Genomic DNA, 9,127 nt, shown 5'->3' with positions numbered 1-9,127 from the left:
TGCAATCACCTTTGCTCTAAAGAGAACAGTAATAAAATATACCCTTTAAAATAGGAGTGGATATTTCTAAGAAGCTCTTTCAGATATTTCTCCATAACTGTGGTTGAAAATCTTCCTAAAATGAACTGCACCAGACCAGAGGGAAATCAAGGCAGAGCCATGGTTTGTCAGGACTTGCTTGATCCCAATGAGCCCCGTGGTGCATTTGATGCTGCCAAGGAGCTCCAAATAATATTTTGGAAATATTGTCTCTCTCTCTGCAGTGCTGCCTTTGCCGGGAGCCCGGCCCAGCTCAGCAGCACAGACACAGCACAAGGACTTTAATCACCCTCTCGGGGTTGGGGCTGAGTCCCTGAACATCAGTCCCTGAGAGAGAGTTGAAGAAACCTCTCAAGAATTCAAAGTCAGATTCAAACTCCAAAGTTTCTCTTACTTTTAGTGAGTCCCACTGATAAACATGGAGGAGAAAGTTTCCCAAGGGTTGAATTAGAGCAGAAATTTGATGACAATGATGTCAGGTTGGAAAAAATAGGGTAAAGGAGGAAAAGAAACCTCTGAAGAATTCAAAGTCAGATTCCAAGTCCAAAGCTTCCTGAAGTTCTAATGAGTCCCACTGAGGAACATGACAAAGCAAGTGTCCCCAGGTGCAGGTTTATTCTTTTTATGTTACATTTTTAAAGTATCATTTTTTTCTTTTTATGATATAATATTTAAGTGGGCTTATTTTTTTCATATTACCTTTTTTTGTCTGGATTTTTTCTTTTTCTGAATGAAGCAGAGATGGGACTTCTGAGTTGCTTTAGAAAGTTTGGTTTAATTGTTTTATTTTCTATCCAGTCAGAAAGGGTAAATTTGTCTTACAGATGTTCACAGCATGGCTTAGAAGTCACAGGACTTATGGTTACAAGGTCTTTAAAGTATTTATTAAGCAATAAAACACTGTCAATAGAGAAATTTAAGTTTCTAATTCAATACTAAGATATTTCATCCTATTGACTGATGATACAGAGTGGAATTTCTTAGCCAATTATATCCCGACACACAAACTTAACATTGCTGCACTCCACAACTTCTTGTTCCCTTTCTAAGTACCTTTATTTCTTCTATATCTTAAATTCTAAAGCTAAACCTATCTCTACTCAACTGTGTTTAATTCTAAGCTTTGGGTAACAGACCCAATGTTCTGAAAATTCCTTGTAATTTGAATTCAAACACAGCAATGAATTGACTTTGCTCTGGGTGTTACCTGCAGCCTCCATCAGCTCCAGCTGGGCTTTGGCTTTCCTAAACACATGAACACACGCTCAGGGCAGATTTCTGAATTCCTCCTCTGTAGCTTGTCCTCACTTCCACCTCCTGGTCGTTGTTCTGTGGCTCATGCCTGTCATTTGTCCCTGAGGCAGCACAGCCCCCCTGGCCAGCACCGGCCCCACATCCCCTCATCAGACACGGCACCGCACAGGGAGTGTTTTGGGTGGGCAAATGTTCCCCACCAGAGTGTCCACTCCAGACCTCAGTGTCCAGTCCCACCACCCACATCCCGTGCCAGGGTTCACAGAGAGCCCTGCTCTGGGGTCTGCCAAGGGCTGGGTGAGGAGGGAGCCCGGGCAGGGCTGATGCGGACCCTAGAGCAGTGCTGAAATCGGCAGCAGGAAGGAGATAAGCACTGTACAAATAGACCAAGAAACTGGGGAGAGTGCCCAGGTCTGGAAGTGGCTGATGGAAGAGGCTGGAGGGATGCTCAATGCCCTGGGGCACCTTCTCAGAGTGGCCATGCCACCAAGGCCACAGACCAAGCTCCTCAGTGCTGCACCTGCCTGTCTGAGATCCCTGCCAGGGGACTGGCACAGCAGCACACACCTGCTGGAACATGTCCTGGCCCTGCAGAGTCACACAGCTCAGCTGACAGGAGTGGGTTTTATTTCCTGGGCTCTCACCTTGGTTCCATGGGGCCTCAGAGTGTCCCAATGTTCTCCTTGCTTCTGCAGTGTCACAATGGCCCCTTGCTGCCATGAGGCCCTGCAGGGTCACAATGGCCCTTTGGCTCCCCACAGTCACAATGGTCTCCATGATTCCATGGGGCCTTGCAATGCCACAATGGTCTCCATGGATCCAAGGTGCCCTGCAGGATCACACCGGCCCTTTGGCTGCACCAGGCCCTGTAATGCAACAATGGCCTCTTGGTTCCACAAAGCCCTGCTGCTTCACACCAGCTCCTTGGCACCATGCGGCCCAGCAGTGCCACAGTGATGTCCTTGGTTCCACCGGGTCCCCACAGTGTCACAATAATCCCTTGGATCCATAGTGTCCCCACAGTGTCACAATGGTCTCCATGGTTCCATGGGGCCCCACAGTCTCACCATGGTCTCCACAGGAAGGAATCCATGAATCCCCTGTGTTTCATGGGCTCATGAACTGCAGGCACCGGAGGCCGAGGCCAGCCAGACCTGTCTGTCCTGGCAGCTTTTGTCTGGCAGAAGCCCTTGCAGATAGGAATTCTGGAGGAAAAGCACCAATTTTGGCCATGGGTGCCTATGCAGGATGGATGGTTCTTTTCCATAGGAAGGAAAGCATGGAGCCCCAGTGTTTGAAGACAGGTGAGACCCAGCCCTAAGGAAGCCAAGGGCAGCCAGAATGTTGAAAATGGCAGCTTTTGTTTGGGAGTAATCACGGATATTGAGAATTTTGGAGAGGGAAATCTCATTTTGGCAATGGATGCCTGGATGAGAAGGACAGTTCTTTTCCATTTGAAAGAAAAGCCCAGAGCCCCAGGGTTTCAGGAGCACATGAGAAGAGACCCTCAACATGCCAAGGGCAGTTGGACCAGTCAGGCCAAGCCAACCAGACCTGTTACCTGTTCCCTAGGATCCATGGGTCCGTGCAGTTTCACAATGGTTGTGTCATAGTGGATCCTTGACTCCATGAGGCCCAGCTGTGTCATTGCCACATTGGCCTCTTGTTTCCAAGGGGTTCCACAGTGTCACAATGGTCCCTTGTTTCCATGAGGCCTTGCAGTGTCACAGGGTTCTCCTTGGTGCCACAGTATCCAAATGGACCCTTGGTTCCATGGGGACTCATAGTATCAGAAGGGTCTCCTTGGTTCCATGAGGCCCTGCAGGGCTCCTTGGTTCAACAAGGCCTCAAAGTGTCATCATGGCCTCCAGGATTCCATGAGGCCCCACAGTGTCACAGTGGACCTTTGGTTCCATGGGGTCCTGCACTGTTCCATGAATCCTCAGTTCCATGGGGCCCTGTAGTGTCACAATGCACTCCTTGGTTTAGTGGTGCCACACAGTGACACAATGACCCCTTGGCCCGACAGGACCCCATAGTGTCACAATGGTTCCTTGCTTCCATGAGGCCTTGCAGTGTCACAATGGACTACTTGGTTCCATGGGGCCACAAAGTGTCACAGTGGCCCCTTGGTTCAGTCAGGCCTATGATGCCTTAAGATTTTAGTCTTTATATTTTTCAAATCCTCTACTGCATATGGGCATAACTATAAACTCCATATAAAGTGTTAGATACATGTCTTCACAAATCAATTCCTCTAAAAATCAAGGACACCCTACAGCCTCAGGCCCCCAAAAATATAAACAAAATTGAATTGCAGAGGGGCAAACTGGGGGAGTATGACTTCATTACCTGAAGCTGTAATTGGAGGATTAACCCCTGACATGGAAACAGACCAAACTTAAATCTGTCTGAAAAACTCATGACCACTCTCCATCTTGGGTGTAGCCTGTGGGAGGCTTTTGACTGCCCAAGGTGAATCTATTGAAGGCCTTTAATAAATACCCACTTTATTCTCTTAACCATTTCTAGCCTCTGTTCCAGGTAGCCACTCCAAGGCATCACCTGTAGTGTCAGAATTGTCTCCATGATTCCATAAGGCCCTGCAGTGTCACAACAGACCATTGATTCCATGAGACCCCACAGTGTCACAATGGCCCCTTAGTTCCATTGAGCCCAGGAGTATCACTAGGGTCCCCTTGGTTCCAAAATGCCCTGAAATGCCACAATGGTCCTTTGATTTCAAAAAGCTTGGAATTGTAAAAATGGTCTCATTTGTTCCATGGGGCCCTGTACTGTCACAAAGGTCTCCTCGATTCCACGGTGTCAGAATGGCCCCTTTGTCCCATGGAGCCCCACACTGTCACTGTGGTCCCCTTGATTCCATGAGGCCCTGCCGTGCTACAATGGCCCCAATGGCTACAATGGTCTCCAGTGAGACTCTCTACAATCACCTGAACAGAGGTTGTAGTCAGGTGGGAGTCAGTCTCTTCTCCCAGGCAATCACTGACAGAACGAGAGGACACAGTCTGGAGATGAGCCAGGGGTAGTTTAGGTTTGACATCAGGAAAAAATTCTTCACTGAAAGAGTGATTGGGCACTGGAATCTTCTTCCCAGGAAAGTGGTGGAGTCACAGTCCCTGGCAGCATTAAAAAAAGCCTGGATGTGGCACTCAGAGCCATGGTTAAATTGATGAGGTGATGTTAGGTCATAGGTTGAATTTGATGATTTCAAAGGTCTTTTCCAACCTCATTAATTCTGTGATTCTGTATCAATATAGTCTCCATTGTTCCATGAGTCCCCACAGTGTCACAATGGATCTATAGTTCCATGAGGTTCCTTAGTGTCACAATGGCCCCTTGGTCACAATGGACTTCTGGTTCCATGAGCTTTCATACTCTCAGTAATATTTCCCCAATGTCACCATGGACGCTTTGTTCCACGAGGTTCTGGAGTATAACACAGTCACCTTGGTTCTGTGAGGCCCTGCAGTGTCACAATGGACATTTGGTTTCATGAGTTCCCACAGTGTAAAAATGGACCCTTGGTTCCATGAGGTTCTGTAGTATAACATGGTCACCTTGATTCTGTGAGGTTCCGCAGTGTCACCATGGCCTCCTTGGATCTGCAGTATAACAATGGACCATTGGTTCCATGTGGCCCCACAGTGTCACAATGGCCCCTTGGTTCCATGAGGCCTTTCTCTGTCACAATGGACTTTTGGTTCCAGGAGGCCTCTCAATGCCACAATGGCCTCCCTGGATGTGCAGTGTCACAAGGGACCATAGGTTCCATGTGGCCGCACTCTGTCAAAATGGATTTTGGTTCCATGAGCTCCCACAGTAACAAAAGTCTCCTTTGTACCTTCATGTTCCATAGTATCACAGTTGACACTTTGGTTCTGTGAGTACCCACTGTCACTAAATCTCCAAAATATCAGAATAAGACTCCTTAACACTAATTTGGTGCAAGGCATGGACACCGTAGGACAGCCTGGGCTGCAGAGGGAACAGGGATGGGCAGCAGCTGAAAGGCCCTGACAAAGCCAACTCCTGCAGCACTTGGGCCATGCAGGCTGGCCCTGGGCCTGAGGCCAGCAGGGGACAAGTGAGCCTTGCTGTGCTGGGGCCTCATTGCCTCCTTGTCCCTGCTCTGCAGCCTGGCAGGGGCCGCCCCATGGTGCTGCCCTTGACATTGCAAATGCCCAGAGCCCAGTGGCCCGGGAAGAGCCCTGAGCAATGAGGAAGGGACAGGATCTGCCTTGCCAGGGGCTGGGGCTCAGCCCTTGGCCCTTTGCATTCCTGAAACACATCCAGGGGTGCTCAGCATCAGAGACACCTTTCCCTTGTTTGTCCCCACCTGTCATCAGTGCCTCCAGTGTTCTGCTCTAAGTGGAACCTGGGGACACTTTCACAGACATATCCCTCAGTGGAATCCATTAAAACTTGAAGAAACTTTGGAGTTTCAATTTAAGTTTGAGTTCCTGAAAAGTTTTTTGAGAACACTCTGAGGGACACAGTATGATGTAAACAGCAAAAACCCTGAGAGGGTCATTAAAGTCCTTGTGCTGTGTCTGTGCTCCTGAGTGGGGCTAGGATCCTGGCAACCAAGGAGAGCTTCAAAAAGACATTGCCGAGGAGCAGCTCTTCTTCCAGCACATTGGGGCTGAGGACAATGCCTGCATGTACCTGGGAGGAGTGAACCAGACAGAGGCTTAAGGCTACTGCAAGGACAATTCTGAGTTTATTCATGGAGAAATCTTCACCACTTCTGACACAGTAAGTCTCTGGCTGCAGGGATCTCCGAAAGCTGATCCATGAAAGCGCTGACATGACTGTAAGGATGGTTCTGCTGCTATTTCTGGTTTGGGGAGGATGTGCTGCAGAGCAGGGCTGCCCTGGGCACCGTCAGAGGGACAGGGCAGGACGGCTCCTGCTGCCAGGGATGGCTGCAGGGGCTGAAGCTGGGGCTGCAGCCAGGGCTGCCCAGGGCTGTCCTGCAGAGCAGCTCCTGCAGCCCTCAGGGCTCTTGGCCAGCTCAGGCCATGTGCCACCTGCCAGGGACAGCTCTCAGCCTGCCTGACAGCTCCCCATGGACTGTGGGGAGAAGTTGGAGGTGAAAGGAGCCACCCCCATCAGGGCAGATTCCTCCTGCTGTGGAAATGGTGCTGCATGGCCAGGGCTGCTCTCAGCTTTCTCCTCAAGGCAAGGCAAAGGGGCTGTCAGGTGTGTCTGTGTCACTGACACTCCTGCACTGTCCCACTGGGCATGGGAAGATCTGCCTCCCATCTCCCTCACAAAGTGCCTCCTCACCCTCCTCTGCCTACAGACAGCAGCAGTAGCACCTTGGCTTGCACTATCTCTGTTTGTCTGAGCTGCCCTTAAGGCCCTGCTGGCAGGGAGATGGCCCTGTGCAGTGCCCTGTGCTGGGAGGGGTGTGCAGGGAAGAGCTGAGCCCCCAGGGCTGGGCTGGGCTCTGGGAGCGCTGGAAGGGACAAGGCTTGGATAGAGAGAAATAGCTCCCAGTAGAATCAAGTCCAGGCAGCAGAGAGCAAGAACAACCCTTGGTATCTCTCTCTCTGTCCATCTGCAAAAAAAAAATAAAACGACATTGGAGAAAAGCATTTTGAAATTGGAGCCTTCAAACTCCACTTAGTTTTTCCAGAATGTTTTAAATGCGATCACAATGAAATAGAGGGAGAGGAAATGAGCAAAGGGCACCAGTGTGGGACCAGCAGGACTGACTGCAGTGGGGAACAGGGAGCCCTGTTTTCCCTTGGGGCTCCCCAGTGTTTCAGGCTCAGAGCAATGCTGAAGATGAGGCAGTAAATCAGCAGCAACAGATACCCAAACTGAAAAATGTTTAGCAAAGTTGCCCCAACAAGAAGAGCAGTATTTTGAGGGGATTCCTAAGAAAATAGCATAGGATTGAGTCAAAGGATTTGGTCACAGCTTTACAATGTCTCCTTTCAACAGTCCACCATGTTCAGAGTGAAGAAATGTCAAACAGCAACTCCAACAGCCACTTCCTCCTGCTGGCATTGGCAGACACGCGGCAGCTGCAGCTCCTGAACTTCTGCCTCTTCCTGGCCATCTCCCTGGCCATCTCCCTGGCTATCCTCCTGGCCAACGGCCTCATCATCAGCGCCGTAGCCTGCGGCCACCACCTGCACACCCCCATGTTCTTCTTCCTGCTCAACCTGGCCCTCAGCGACCTGGGCTCCATCTGCACCACTGTCCCCAATGGCATGCACAATTCCCTCTGGGGCACCAGCAACATCTCCTATGAAGGATGTGCTGCTCAGATCTTTTTCTTTCTATTCTTCATTTCTTCAGAGTTTTCCCTGCTGACCATCATGTGCTATGACCGCTACGTGTCCATCTGCAAACCCCTGCACTACGGGACCCTCCTGGGCAGCAGAGCTTGTGCCCACATGGCAGCAGCTGCCTGGGCCAGTGCCTTTCTCAATGCTCTGTTGCACACAGGCAGTACATTTACCCTGCCCCTGTGCCATGGCAATGCCCTGGGCCAGTTCTTCTGTGAAATCCCACACATCCTCAAACTCTCCTGTTCACTCTCCTACCTTAGGGATGTTTGGCTTATCATGATTAGTGTCTTTTTAGCTTTTGGTTGTTTTGTGTTCATGGTTTTCTCCTATGTGCAGATCTTCAGGGCTGTGCTGAGGTTCCCCCCGAGCAGGGACGGCACAAAGCCTTTTCCACCTGCCTCCCTCACCTGGCTGTGGTCTCTCTGTTTATCAGCACTGGCATATTTGCTAACCTGAAGCCCCCCTCCATCTCCTCCCAAGCACTGGATCTCTCTTTGTCAGCGATGTACACGGTGGTGCCTCCAGCCCTGAACCTGCTCATCTACAGCCTGAGGAACGAGGAGCTCAAGGATGCCATGAGTAAAGGGTTGACTGGATTTTTTCTGAAGCAATAAACTGCGCCTTTCTTCTGCAGGGCACTCAGAATGGAATTAACTATAATCTGTTTTTCTCCTCTTCATGATTTTTTGCTTCTGTTATACTATTTTTCTACTGTTATAATGTATTTCACCAATTAATTTCACCACTCATAATATTTGTGCATAAATATTTACCTTTCCTTTATAGCACACTGACTTTTAAAATGCTTATTCTCTGTAGGTTTTTTTTAATGAAATACTCTGGTCTGTGGGGAGAAATCAGAGGTGCCTCCCTTCTGACCCACCCTGAGGACCTGGACAGGGCTGTGCTGTGTTCTGGGCACTGACCAGGAATTGAGGGATGTGGAAAAAGCTTTTGGTTTTAAGGATGTTGAGAAGGCTGGGCAGTGTCACTGTGAGACCTCTCTCAATCACCTTGGAAAGGCCAGAGCCATCCCAGAGGGTCCTGGGTACTTGGGAAGGCCAGACATGGAACCAGTCTGCAAACAGGGCAGGGAGAAACACTGGGACAGTCACAGACTGGTCAGGCTCAGCAGGGAAGGGCAGGTGGCAAATCCTCCTGCAGATGTTCCAGGCCCTGGCAGCACAAGGCAGGGATTGCAGAACCCCTGTGGGAGGGAAAAGAAGGGGATGTTGTGTGCCCAGACTTTAGCCAGGCCTGGGACATGGTCTGCTGTGCTCTCCTCAGAGCCAGATTGGAGAGAGCTGGGCTGCAGGAGAGGAATATGGGGTGGGTGGGAATTTGACTGAACAGTGAGGGTCAAATGTCATCCATGGCACAGAGTCCTCTTGGCAGCCATTCCCTGGTGACATCCCTCAGTGACCAGCCCTTGACCACCAGTGTGGAACATCTCTATTATCTCTACAATGGCATGAAATGCACTTTCAATTCCTTTGTGGATGCTG

The 9,127-nt window shown here is 49.9% G+C and overlaps 1 pseudogene; it reads left to right on the top strand.

Moving 5' to 3' along the window:
- Positions 1-7,292: 7,292 nt before the first annotated feature.
- On the top strand, positions 7,293-8,236 carry LOC148220248 (olfactory receptor 14J1-like; annotated as a pseudogene).
- Positions 8,237-9,127: the final 891 nt, after the last annotated feature.

The sequence above is a fragment of the Sturnus vulgaris genome, chromosome W (genome assembly GCF_052056855.1).
Source record: "Sturnus vulgaris isolate bStuVul1 chromosome W, bStuVul1.hap1, whole genome shotgun sequence".
Lineage (NCBI taxonomy): Eukaryota > Metazoa > Chordata > Aves > Passeriformes > Sturnidae > Sturnus > Sturnus vulgaris.
The sequence above is the reverse complement of the archived record's forward strand: the minus strand, read 5'-3'. Positions and strand labels throughout refer to the sequence as shown.